The sequence below is a fragment of the Salvia hispanica genome, chromosome 4 (assembly GCF_029641045.1).
Source record: "Salvia hispanica isolate PSC_SH4W2 chromosome 4, Shi_PSC_v1, whole genome shotgun sequence".
Taxonomy (NCBI): domain Eukaryota; kingdom Viridiplantae; phylum Streptophyta; class Magnoliopsida; order Lamiales; family Lamiaceae; genus Salvia; species Salvia hispanica.
Window position 1 is genome coordinate 10,622,370 of NC_142695.1, and position 15,030 is coordinate 10,637,399.

At 30.0% G+C, this 15,030-nt stretch overlaps 1 long non-coding RNA gene across 1 annotated transcript; it reads right to left on the bottom strand.

Annotated features, from left to right (window-relative positions):
* Positions 1–782: 782 nt before the first annotated feature.
* Positions 783–1,758, bottom strand: LOC148927231 (uncharacterized). Its single transcript, XR_016137715.1, has 2 exons — positions 1,510–1,758; positions 783–1,117 (listed from the first exon to the last, which is right to left on the bottom strand). It is a non-coding gene; the product is annotated as an uncharacterized LOC148927231 (long non-coding RNA).
* Positions 1,759–15,030: the final 13,272 nt, after the last annotated feature.

Here is a 15,030-nt window from a genome sequence, read left to right on the forward strand (position 1 = left end):
CTCCTTCAAGATTCTTATAATTTCTAAGAGATTCCCCCCACAAGGAATTTAGATCTATAGAGTTAAGGGTCATAGGTTAGAAGATCTTTGGTCTTACATTCATAATCAAGCTTCAAGATCTACACGTGGAGAAGTAGCAAGCCACTTCAATTCTTTGGAGAATCATTGTTGTAAGTATTCAATAACATAATTTAATTTAAATTATGTGATTAATTGCGCAATTAAGTGTTTCTACATGTTCAAGCATGAAATTGAATCGACCCACATAATCACCTAAATAGATTCTTATGTGGATTTATTTAATTTGCATTTTCCGCTGCGATTATCCCCAACACCGTATAATGCAGCAATCTGGTAAAAACAGAGTATGACCATAAGAACTGAATCAAAAATGAACTAGAGCGAATTTGGGCAGCAAAACACCATGTAATTTCGACACAAATCGACACACACAACTGAACAAGTCCAATTAACCATTAGGCAGATTATATATAAACTGCAATTAACCATATAGTGGACTGCAATATGTACCATATAATGTAGCAATCTGGTAAAAACAAAGTATGGCCATAAGAACTGAATCAAAAATGAATCAGAGCGAATTTGGGAAGTAAAATACTATGTAATTTCTACACAAATCGAATATACAACTGAACTAGTGCTAACAAAAAAAAGATAGAACCAAATTTCAACAATAGTCATTGAACACATAGAAAATGAAACATCTATAACATGGAGCAAGAAGAGATTCATAGAAATCAAAGGGGAGAATACGAAGTAAATTGCTGCAAATTTGAGCAGATTAAATTCACGGAGATCAATTATAGATCAAAATTCATGGAGTTCAATTACATATCTCAACTTGCATGATGAAATTCACGAAATCCATGGATTTCAATTAACAATACACTCCAAAACTATGCACACAATTGTATATGAAATTCGTGAAGTAAATTTGTCGGCCACAGTTCCTAGAGTCATAGTGACCCAATTCTCCATATATTTTACACTGATATAATGGTTTGTTGTTCAACTTTATAGCATTCTCTCTCATGGGCACCAAACGGCTTGCAAAAATCATTTGTTGAACCTTTGGGTCGAATATCGTCGAGGCACGCTGGATCACACGATAAAACAAAATTTGAATTAGTTCAAATACAATTGAATGCAAATAACAATTAGGTGTCTGCAATATTTAATACATAAACCTGCAATATCTAATACATATAGAAGACCAGATTCAGAAACAGAGTATTGACATAAAATCATAAGAATCACATATCAGAATACATCATAAATTCGATGAGTACTCAATTTCTAAACGCCATCAGAGTCAACATAACTAAGTTTCAAAATCAAAACTAATTTCAGATAAAAAAATAATCACTAAATTCATATAAAAGTAAAAACTAAACCCCGATGATTTGCAACATGTAATTTCGTAATAAATCTAGGAAATAATTATCCAAAATCAAAACTATTTGTTGTCTACAAAAAGTAATTGCTCACCTTCTGGAAAAATATCCAAATCAAAACTGAGAATCGAAACGCATGTCATATCGTTTGAAATTTGAATCGCAATGCAGAATTGTCCGGTTTCCCTCAAATTTGCAGAAACTTAAGAAATTTGATTGAATTGGAATAAAAATTGCAGAACAAATTATAGGCGAATTGATTTGGTGGAAACAAAATGCAAAATCGTGCCCAAATTATCACCGATTTGGAGGAAATCTGGAACCATATTCGTTGGAACTAAGAATGAATGTGAGATTGAATAATTGAACGACTAATTAGAGAGAGATTGAATGGGATGAGTGAATTCTGTTGGAATAAATAATTAAACTTGATTTTGTAGTAGAATTATCTAGATATTAGTAGGTATTAAAATATCTAGATATTTTAAGAGAATTCTCTAGATTATAGATATTTTGTAGAATTCTCTAGAATTAGGATGTATTAAAATATTTAGATATTTTAGTAGAATTTCCTAGAATGTTAGGAAAATATCTAGATTTTTATGGAGAAAAAATCTAGATATAAAATATTATAGAGAATTCTAGAATATGAAGTGAATCCCTATAAATAGGGGAGAGTTGTAACATTTTGTATAAGTTTAGAAGTTGTGAAGTTGAGAAAGTTTGAGAAATTGAGTGTTCTTTCCTTCCCCACATCAAAACATCTCCTAAACTATTTCCTACATATTCCACCCATCCTCCTCTCAAATATTTCCTCCAAACTAAATTATTCCTCCAACATATATCCTATATATTTCCAACAAATTCAATATTTATCTTCATCATCACGATGAATATCATATGAGATTTGATGGAACAAAATAAGGAAAAAGATCTGTCATATGAGATTTGATGGAACAAAATAAGGAAAAAGATCGTGAATGAAGGATGGAAAATAGCGCTAGAATTGTTAATTTCGTAAATGCCCTTTTTAATTTTTTTAAATATAATTTCGCCTGCCATGTGGCAGACTATGAACCATTTGATTTCTAAATCCTAGAGCTGATATTGGTGGTATGGTGTCATATTAAAAGGTGTTGTCATTTTAATATACTCCTATATATATATCTATATATATATATATATATATATATATATATATATTCGTTTTATAATAAAATGTGAGTGATAATGAGGCCCACTACAAAAAATAGTAAAATTGAATGGTGACAAATTTTTAGAGACGGACGAAAATGGAAATAAGTGAAAAATTTTCAGGGATAGAGATAGTAATTTTTTTTATATAAAATTTGGATCTATGTATGATCATACCTGGTGGGGCATATTTAGCGCACAAGGTTCGGCACCCTCTTTCACAACCTTAGCTAGGGAAATTTTTGGCTATGCATTCTTCGTAGCAATTATCAGCATTATTACCAATCACTCATTGTTGTTAATCACAAGAATTAACACAACAAAGACAATCAAATGTGAGAATTTCATGTTGGATAATATTTCTAGAAATCTTTTAAAAAAAACTATTGTCGAAAATATATAAATATACTCCATATGTGATGAAAAAGGATGATATTTATTTGATGATGAATACATGGCTATACATAGAGGTTTAACATTTAATATGGGTAAATTGTATTTAAGGTTATGGGATGAATTTAACCATTGTGTATAGTAAGATGCCATTGGTAATAGCATAATTATAATTATACTACCACCATTCTTGAAAAATAAAATCTTGGAAACGCGGGGCACGAGTTTTAATTACACAGTTGCTAAAGTAAAAAATAGGAACGAGATAAATGAATATAGCAAGAGAGAAAGAGAAAAAGTAGTGAATTGTATCCACTTTCTAAAATAGAAAGTTTCTATTTTAAAGGAATAAATCAAAATGAAAATAGTTTTTAATTTTACGAGACGAAGGTAGTATCATTTTTACAATTGGTCAAATTTTCTCGTATATTATTCTCTCTCTTCAGTTTAGCTAATACTACTACTTTAGAGTGAACTACAAAAACAGTTCCGAACTATGAGTTTATTTCACCAGCAGTCCCTTAATTTTGCTACAATCACTCCGAAGGTACTTTTTCACTATTCATGATGATTTTTGGGCAAAAATACTCTCAAAAGTAATAATACATCCTTCTCCAAAGAGTATGAACTATTTCCTTTTTCGTCTGTCCCTAAAGAATATGAACTTTCTAATTTTAAAAAATTCAAACAACATACTACCCCTAAACATAATTTTATTTACAACTTATACCATTACCATTAACACTTATACCATTATAATAATGTGGACTCTACTCTCCACTGACAATATTACCACTACCCTTTCTCTCTCTCTGTCTCACACACTTTTCCCCTTATTTATTAAAATCTGTGTCGAACCCAAAGTTCATACTCTTTGGAGACGGAGGGAGTATCACAGCTGGAGGGCAGTTTTGTCCATTAATAAAACGGGATACTTGGGTACCGAGTTTGATATTTTCTTCAACTCTCTCTAGTATTGGGTTTAATATTTTCTTTTAATTTAAGTGCTCGAAATGATATTTTTCACTTCACTTTTTCAACTTTTTCAATATATGTATGTGAAATCCTCTTTTGCTTTCTTTCTCCAAAACTTTTAATAAATAAAAAATAAAAATAAAAATTAGTAGTATGATATTATTAAATATATTAATTATAATTAAAATTTTAATTATCAAAATATTTTGTTACTCCCTCCGTCCCTAATAATTTGACACCATTTGACCGACACGGGTTTTAAGAAATGTAATAGAAAGTGGGTTGAATAAATTAGTGGCATGTGAGTCCTATTTTGATATGTATCAGTTTTATAATAAAATGTGAGTAAGAATGAGTTAGTGGAATATGATGTCCACTACCAAAAATGGTAAAAGTGAAAGGTGAAAATTTTATAGGGACGGACTAAAAAGGAAATAAGTGACAAATTTTCAGGGACGGGGGGATTATTAGATTTAATTTTGATTATGATTTAATATTTTTATTATTAAAAAATAAATATTTAGTTATTTAAATAACTTTTAATTAAACAAGATAGTTGAAAATAAAAACATATACTGAACCTTAATTATAAATAAATTGTATAAAAATAATAAAAATCTAATAAAAAATCTAATAAAAAATGATTTAAAAACCGACGTGTAGAAATATAAGAAGACGTGCAATGTTTGATGCTTAATTAACTCATCGAAAAATGTACAAGTAGATTGTAAATGTCATTTTGATAATTAAATTTATAACTTATATTTAAAAAAAAATATTCGAACCATAATCGAAATTTTAAATTTATCTACAAGTCATTTTGATAATTAAATTTATAATATTATTTTTATAATTAATGTATTTAATAATGTCTTACTAGTATTTTTTTATTTTAATTTTATAGTTTCTAAAGGTTTAAGAGAAAGAGAGTGAAAGAGGATTTGACATAAAGTGAATGAAAAAGTGAAAATGAAAAATATTATTTCAGACACTCAAATTATAAGAAATTATCAAATCTAAATTAGCTAATAGTACTAGAAAGAGATAAAGGAAATGTCATACATAGGAAAATGAATTAGAGTTGCAAGCATATATATGAACTGCACCAACTCTATTAGTATAAGACATTTTGAAAAGTAACCAAGAGCAAAATCGTGAGGGTTATTTACCCAAAGTGAACAAATTATATTGGTATGGAGTTCGGATATATACTGTCGATGCTTAACAAAAATAAAGAAAAAATATTGTCCATTAAGAATTTGAACAAAAGATCTTTTCAGCTCAACCACAGAAAGCAATTAATTAAGCTCTCCATTTGGGTCCTCTGTGTAATTTTGCATAACAACCCCTGTATTTATATTTAACAGAACCAGATATAGTTATAATTTGTTTTTCCTTAAAAAAAAATCTTTTATTTTATCTATTTACTATATATTTTATCTATTTTTTTATTCTTGGGTACCCAGCCCAATCTGTCACCGTGGGTAGTTCCGTAGTTGTGTTCCCAATGCATTGAATTGCAGCTTTTACCATATTGTACAATGTATATTGAAAAAGAAATTGTACTGTATATGTAGTCATGAAAATTTTTTCTCATATTGTACAATGAAAAAGAATTTGTACAAGTAAACTTTAACATAAACTAATCCATTGCATGTGTCCTTGCAAGTTCATTTTCTGCCTACCTAGCTTGACCGTACTATTAAAATTAAATTAATTGATCAAAACATTTTCTTTTAGGAATAGAGATTAAAGAAAATAAAAATTGCAGATATATACTAGTACTCCCTTCATTTCGTGGCAGAAGAACCATTTTGTTATTTTAAACATTCCATATTAAGGGATTCATTTCTCCTTTTAGTAGAAATCAACACATTTCTTTTCACTTACTTTACCTTTTTCATTTCATACTTTATTTTTTCCTTACATAATTCATTTAACACATTATTTTTTAAATCGCGTGCGAAAAAGAAACATTTCCACCACCGGCTGAAGGAATAATATAGAAAGGAAATCAAGATGAGTTACTTTTAGATGTTGGAAGATAAAAAGAAACTCTTCGTGTGTTTGATTTTGTTCGAACATGCACTGAGCCAAAAAATGACAACAGTCGTAATATTCACACCTGTCTTTTGATTCCTTTGTGAAACATATTGATATAGTACTATCGTAATAGCCCTATATGGTACTGTACTACACTACTACTGTACTTGTATATGTTTGTAAAAGAAGAGCAAGTAGTGCCCCCTATTCATAGGCTTTATAAATTGTACTTGTAAAACAAAAATGATGAGATATATATTTTCTCCGTACCACAATAGGAGTCACATTTTGTCATTTTGATATGTCCCACAATAAGAGGTACATTTCAATTTTATCATAAATTGTTGTAAGTCACAAATTTCATTAACTCACTTCAATCACTGTATTCTATTATAAAATCAATATACAAAAATAGACCTAATATTCCACTAATCTTTCCAATCTATTCTTTAATTTTTTAAAATCCGTGTCTACGTCAAATGTTACTCCTACTTCCTACTGTTAGACGGACGTCAAATGTTACTCCTACTTCCTACTGTTAGACGGAGGCAGTAGTATTTATTCAAAATATGGGCTTTGCTCCGGACTTCGCGCGAGCTATTAAGATAAGTTAGTTTATCTAACCTATCAATGGGTCCCTTATAAATGGCATTCACAATAAGCCCAAAATTCCACATCCGCCACATTTTGAGGCCTTATTGCAGCTCAAAAAAAGTGTCGGCCGCAACAGCGTTTCGCGGCTAAAAATGCGGCCATATTTTATTGTTTTCAGCCGTGAATGTGCCAGAAATAAATTTCTTAATTTGTTAAGTATTTCGTTATTATTTAATTCTAATACATTAATCTATCTATGCATACCTCAATTTTTGTCATCATGAAAAAAGTTATATTTGAAATTATTATGATAGGGTTAAATCTTAACCAAGTAATAGTTTTTATATTGTATTCAGTGTTTTTTAAAATTGTATTGGTATTTTAATTTATGTCCTTTAATTTTTATATCAAAGATTAAAGAAAAATATAAAAATGGGGAAATAAATGGTGGCTGAAATGGGGCTGAAAATATAGTTGGCTGCCTTATTGTAGGTGTTGTAGATGAAATTAAAAATGATTACGTGACGGAAGAAAAATGAGTTGTAATTAATTTTTGTATACATTATTGTGAATGCCCTTAAAATGTACACAACACTATAAACCATACAAATCGATATATACATCGTGAGAGTTAATTTGATAGTAACATTATCAAACGGCGCATTAATAATTGTGACTGATATACATCGCCTAATTGGCTGACTTAAGTGATGTACGAATCCATCTACTTTGCTAAAAAAAATAAAGATGCATGAATGTGACATTAATCTCTCATGCATGTATGCCTCACATTTAATTTTCCGCACACTACTTAATACGTACAACCAGTACTAAAAGAGGAGTAATTATTCTGCACATCTAAAGGCATAACTTTACTTATTATCAACTCACTTTAATTTTAACTTAAATTACTTGTATTACTCATCCAGCCTTAAAACTTATACTACTAGTACAAATTTTTCTGAACATATAAGGTTAATGCATGGAGGTCTAGGTTTATAAACTTTGCATTTATAAACTTTTTGTGCGAGGTCTAGGTTTTAAAAGTTAATTTTCGGACGTTGATCGATTAAAGAAAAATCTTGATATACCCCCCCCCCCCCCCCCCCTCCTATCAATCCATGAAAAATAATTTCATTGTCATTTTTTTATTTCGATGAAATATAGTTTCATTTCAGAAACATAAACTCTCTCTCATAATTTAATTAGCAATTTTTCTTCTTTTCTCTCTTACTTTTTCTTTTATTTCTTACTTTAATAATTTATCATTAAAATCATGCCGTTCATAAATGAGACTATATATCATAAAGGGAGTAGTTATTGTCTCCATGACTACACACACTCACATATGTGTGTAGTATGTATATTTATTTTATTTTATTTTTTTTAAAAAGAACTACTCCATGTATGTATAAAAATAATTGTGATTAATTGTGAATGTGAAGGAAATGAAAAAGTTGCGACTGGTTGGTGCAATGGATGGATGAAGGTAGGAGAAAATGACTTGAGAGAAGTGGTACCTTCCATCCACCAACACTGTTATGCATGTAATCACTATTCCCTTTAAATTTTTTGTACTGGTTTAGAATGAGTGGAAGAAGAAATAAAATTATGCAAGAACAATCATCAACAATTGCCATTACTGTTTCTGATTTATTTCACATACTAATATAATGAAACTACTGTACATACTCTAGTTGCTGATTCAATGAACTGAATTAATTATGAATTATCTTTTAAAAGTAACTCTACTACTAGTATTTACTCACTTCCTCATTTCATTTAAAAAATTGACATGGTTATGGTTTCAAATCGACTCGTTTCAAATAGTTGGAACCGTTGTTTATTAATGTTGAGTTAAAGTGTACATCAAAATAAAATAAGATGCAATTTTAAACTAGTCAAAATATTCCTGTGTAAAAAGTTGTTTTTATAAAAATAATTTCTCACCTGAAATTGGAATTTCATATCTTATCTACTCCGTATTTTATTTTGTTATTATGCTTTTTTGTGTTATTTGGATTTCTTAATTACAAATTAGTACTCACTCCGTCACATTACTTGAGTCGTTTCTTTTTTGCACTCCGTTTTGAAAATAAATAGTTAAAGTGGAGATAGAGTAAAGTAAAAGAGAGGATAATGTAGAGAAAAGTCTTCTCATTCATATTCTCTCTCTTATTTTACTCTCTTTCCACCTTAACTATACTATATTTTTCCAAAACGAATGCAAAAACAAAGTGACTCAAGTAACTTGAGACAAATAGAGTATTAAATTTGTACTTCATTTATTCGATAAAATAATCAAATGGAACCTAAATATTTGAGATAGGGAATATACAAACTTTATTATGCACCCTATTGTTAAAAAAAGTTGTAGTTCATTTTAAATTAAATTAATGAACTACAAATATAAATAAGATTAATGAATTTCCCAGACAGGCATTGCACTTCCGTGTATCCATTTCCCCAAATAGCCCAACACGGCGACACCATTCATTCCCCCTCCTATTTTGTAATTGTAGATGATATATGATTTTTTTGGTTGAAAAATATTGTACTATAGTCTATATATAGAAGTATATGAAATACTACTAATACATGCTCCAATTATTAAAATAGGGGACTTACTATTTACCTTTTTATTCACGCCCACTCCATCCATTTACGTCAGAACAGAAGACGTTGACATGTCCAAGAATTAGAAACACAGTCAAAGTATTGATTGAAAAAATTGATGGAGGTTGAGAATATTTAGTATGTTGTGTCTTTATTGGATGAATTTTGAAAAAACACACACATTAGTTGTCTGTTATCAAAAAATCTAGCATTAATTATACAAGACGAACTTGCCCTTCTTCTCCATAAAAATGAAATTGATATTTGTGTTTTACTATTTTTGATCAAAGAGTAATATCGATCTAATCATCAGCTTATACTGTACAGTACTATGTAATTGTTTCACTTTAACTCAAAAATCTAATTAAAGTGAAATAGTAATACTAATAAAGTAATAATGTCATAGTTAGACTTCACTTACAAATACCCAAAGGATATTTAATTTCAGTGGTTCGAATTTAAGGTTAATATATCAAGATTGAAATTTAAAGTAAACATTCAATTTAGCTTTGAAACAATATAAAGATTGATGGGATTAGAAATGCAAGTTGTGGGGCTGACAAATTAAATATTGAGGGTAGTTTCATGCATCCTCAAAAGTAGCCACTTCCTTTTATCTATGATTTCCTTTTAAAGCCAGATCATTTTCATGTTTTGCTTATTTCAAGTTGGCAGGGAATTTAGCCACAGAAAGAGGTATCAAATCATTTATTTTGATAAATAATGATCAAGTGGGTGCTCCACACCACTGCTGAATAAAATCTAGCAAGTGTTTCTGTCACACATAAAAAAAACACTCCTTAGATACTATGAATCCAACCCAAACTTTGACGTTACGTTTTGTCTGGTCTGCTTGACGTGTCATTTTGACATTATGCTCTCAAACCTCCACCCTCACTAATTCTTGACTCCAATTTACTCTTTTTTTCTGTTTTTTACCCCACTGTAAGGGTGTTTTGGTCATTTCAAAGTGCTCTTGTTTCTTCTACTTCAACATTTTATTGTTACTATCTCATTTCTTTCCGAGCATTAGCAATGAGGGGACTTCTCACTGAGTCGTTCTGAATGTTTTTTTTTATTTTTAATTTCTACTCTATATACTTAATTGTTGTTTTCTAATTAATAGGATCGGATTATGTAATTCAGGGATTTGATGTATATATATCTTTAAAAGAATTGAATATTTAAAAATCTTTTAGAATTATCGAAAATTGTAACTATATGATCGATTTCATAGGCTTCATCACAGTAAGGATATCAATAAGTCAAAATTTATATTTTCATGATGAAATTAAAAAAATAACTACTACGTACAATTTACATATACCTGAATCATGTGATTTATTAATTTTCAAAAGCCATATGAGTTATTATCATTCCATAAATTAATGGATTAAACCATCAATTCTAGTAAGATGTTAGTATATGTAATGAAACATAATATTCATATCTTTCATAATGCTTAAAATATGGAGTATCACCCTCAGACCATATCATATGGTTAATTTGTTTGCCCATGGATCCTTAAAAGATCTATTCAAACCCCCTTTCTGAATAGATATCCACGTTAGAACTTATTAACTTCATATTCTTTATAAATTTTGGAATTGTGATTTATTAATACTCCTTTCTAGGGTAGAATTCATAATGAAAAGTCGAAAATACCCCTTACGGTCTCCTTTAAATTCTGAGCTAATTCCGACGATTGCAATTCCCCAAGTCGCGTGTACCACCTTCAATCACATTCATCTGTGCGTGTATATTAAAATTATACGTATAAATATGCAGCAATATGTAGTAGTCCCGGTTTGAAGAAGATGGTTTATAGTAGCAGAATTGAAGAACGGCTCTCATTCGAGCTGAATCGAAGCGCAAGGAGGAAACCGCCGTCGACGTTGATGTACAGATATTTCAGCCTGAGGATGGTGGCGCTGATGCTGCTCCTCACGGTTTCCTTACTGCTACTGCCGCTGCTCCTGCCGCCCCTTCCGCCGCCGCCTCTGACGCTTCTCCTCATCCCCGTCGCAATCATGGCGGTGCTCGTGTTTCTCGCCTTCGCGCCGCCGCAGCTGCCCAATGTCGCTTTCTGATCATCCCTACGTACGTATAGCCGATCGAGTACACTTAATTCATAACTACTTTTAATTAATCATGTTTTCAGATTTCAAGAAATATTGTTAATAATTATGCGGATTAATTAGGAGAAATGTTTTGTTAGATCGGTAGGGGAAGATATTGATTCCAGATTCAATTGCTTCTAATTAACAATACTGTTTTAATTCATTTTTTTTTTTTGTTGTACATGAAGCCCACCGTTTTGAGACGAGGTTTATTTTCCAGGTGCATTGTATTGGTTTGACATTTTATGCATGAGAGAGAGAGAGAGATCAATTGGTCTAATATATTTTTGAATTAATTGCTAATTTAATTACATTTCTCGAGTGTCTAGACCTAGAATGTAAGGTACAGTAGTAATAATTATTATTATTATTTTATTTTTATTTTGTTTTATCATAGCTTATGATTGATAGGTGTAAAGAAACCTATGTTGCTACTGTTTTAACTTTAACCTTACAGTCAAAATAAAGTAGCGAAAGCGGCAGCGTTGGGGTATCATTTTTCACTGTTGAAATATATGTACAGTACTTATTTAATATAGTAAGTAGGAGTAGTTGATTTTGGGAATTTTTTTTTTTTTTCATTTTCTTGATAATGCATAATTTTGATTTTTCAATTTGATTCAGATTTTGTGTCAGGTTCGATTTTATTCAGATGTAGGTTTGGTTCAGTTTCAATTTTTAAAAAGAAGTTTAATTTTATAATTAATTATTTTGTAAAATTATCTAACCGAAAATCGAATGCTCATATCTAATTTACACTCAACTTCTTCTTTCTAATTCAATACCTCAAATGGAGCAAATACCTCCAATTTCAATAATTTTAATTTCAACATAAATACTATGAGGTTGGGCTAAATAGTAACTGTCGGCAAATGATTAGGATCCAAATAAACCTGGGAGTTGGAACAAGGAGATGGACAATAAAGGAAAAATATGAATTTTGAGAATAATTAAGAAACAAATGGAATTAAAAATTGGGGTAGTTAAAGTTGCAATGAATATGTTTGTGGGTTGATTTAAAATTTGATATAGCAGCTGAAAAATAATGAGGTTGTGTTACTAATGACCTTATGATGATTTCATGTTAAAATCAAAATTAAATTGTACGGAGTATAGCAGTTTCGATTTTCAAAAATTTAGAATAATTGTAAAAAATATTTTAGCTTCAGGTCATATTTTTATAAAACCATATTAACTAATTCAGTTTTAAATTTAAATATTTGTATGGGAATAAAGTTAAATGGTTTTAATGTTATTCTCTCCCATTACGTACTTACTATGCCCATAAATAATTGTCTAATTTTGAATCATTTATTTAATAGGAATTTTCTAAAATTAATATGAGTGGGAAAAGTTAGTGTACTGTTAGCTCTTTTTTATATAATACAGTAATCCACAATTGAAATACAGTAATTCATGCCTTTGAGTATGGAGCAGCTTTAAATCCTTGAGCCAGTTGTCCCACCCATTGAGGTGCTTACAAATCAGCGCGGGGAATAGTCACTGGATCCGTCGGTGGATACCCTTAGTAATTACCCAAAAAAATATTAGTAGAAAAAATTAATGAAACCTTTAATAATAGACATTTTATAATAAAAATGAAATAAAATATTTAATAATGGATATTTTAAAGTGAGATCCGAAGCTTCATATCAATGATGGTACGTTTTGCTGCTACAGCAATTTTGTGGAAATTTCACTTGTTTCATTATTTGTAAATTTGACTTTGTGTATTCTATGGTCCATCAAATAATGCTGAAATTCTGAAAAGAAATACAAATTCAATGCACTAATTACTTGCTTGGAAGTTGGAAGTTTAGACATTTATTTTGATAAATAATACTATATGTATTTTATTTTAATTATTGCATGACTGTACTGAATTTTAGGCTAAAATGTTGACAAATTGAAGGTACTGGACATGTTTATAATATACTCCCTCCGTCCCAGAGAAGTTGGCATACTTTGAAAATGGCACGAGATTTTAGGAGGTTTTGTTTTGTGTGTTAAATGGAGAGAGAAAATATAATTTTTATATTCATGTGAGAGAGAACTTTTTCCAAAAAGAGAAATGTGACATCTTTTATGGAACAAACTAAAAAGGAAAGTGTACCAACTTCTCTGGGACGGAGGGAGTAATAATTATAACCTGCGTACAACTAATATTTACTTAATTTTCTATGAAATTTAAAACTATCAAACTTTATTTTATTTATTTATAAATTTAATGACAATAACAATAATTATCACTTCTATAAAGGCATCAATTAGACAGATCACATTGTAGAGAATCAATACAACTAGCATAAAAACAAGACATATGTTGTTTAATATAGAAACCTCGTCCACTTTTTGAAATCGAAACTCTCTAAAAAACATAACCCCATTTTATATTAATTTTGCTTTGATGATGATAAGAACTTATAAAATACTCCAAATTCAATTTTCGGTTCGATGTACGTAACAACCTTAAACCACATGAGAAAATTTTTAAAAAAAATGAGTTGTAACACAAGTCATAATTACTAATTGTGCCAACACGCACGTGGTGGCCATACTCAATATGGATTTCAAAATATAATTAAATGAAATAAAAAAAAAACAGAGGTTGTCTGTGGGCTATAGATTCACAGTACTTGGACTTCGCCGGCGCCGGCAGGTGGTTTAACGGCGGCGCTCTGATTTGGAATATTATTATCCATTTTTTAATAAATTTGATTGGTAGGTGGTCAAGTGGATTTGCATAGACCCCACCTGTACGGATGCATTAGCAACTGTACGGTCACACATACTTAGGTTGGAAATCACGATAAAAAAATTGCTTCTCTTTCAAGTTATATTCGAAATAAAATCCCTTAACACTAAATTCATTTTCAAGAAAAGATGTAAGGTCTCATGAGATTCTATTTCTAATTTGAGATTTCATTATTTTTAGTCCAGGGATATCAATCGGGTCGATCCAGCGGGTTTCGAGTCAACCCTATTTGAGTTGCGGGCTAATCGGATTGTATTTTTTCGGGTTTTAAAAGCTCAACTCTAACCCTAAAAGCTCGGATTTCGAACTGGCCCAGCGGGTTAATCGGATTGATACCCGTAAAATTAACATGCGATCAATTCAATAAATAATGATAAAAATTAATTATATTTATAAAATGTAAAACATTTAATTACGATAAATTTGAGATACTCAAACATTATTGGTACTTTGAGATTTATGCAAAATGGAACATAAACATATTTCGAGAAATTTTAAACCATGTTTTAGAATTATATATTTTTGTAGTGAATTTTAAGTTTCTAATTATTTATCTATTATTATATTAAAAAAAATTAATATCTAATTTATATATTTTATATAAAATTGAAAGTTATTTTTTTAGTTATCTATTACTCCCTCCGTCCCGCTCAAGATGACACGTTTTCTTTTTTAGTTTGTCCCAACTAAGATGACACATTTCTTTTTTTGGTAACTTTCTCTCTTCAATTAATACACTCAACCACTTTTTCTCACTCCTATTAAAATATTCATCTTTCTTTATCTCTCTACTTTAATACTTACACTCACCTTCTCTCTCTCCAATTAAACACTTTAACCAATAACTCCTAAAATCCCGTGCCGGCTAAGCAATGTGTCATCTTAGCCGGGACGGAGGGAGTATATTATAAAAATAATCAATGAA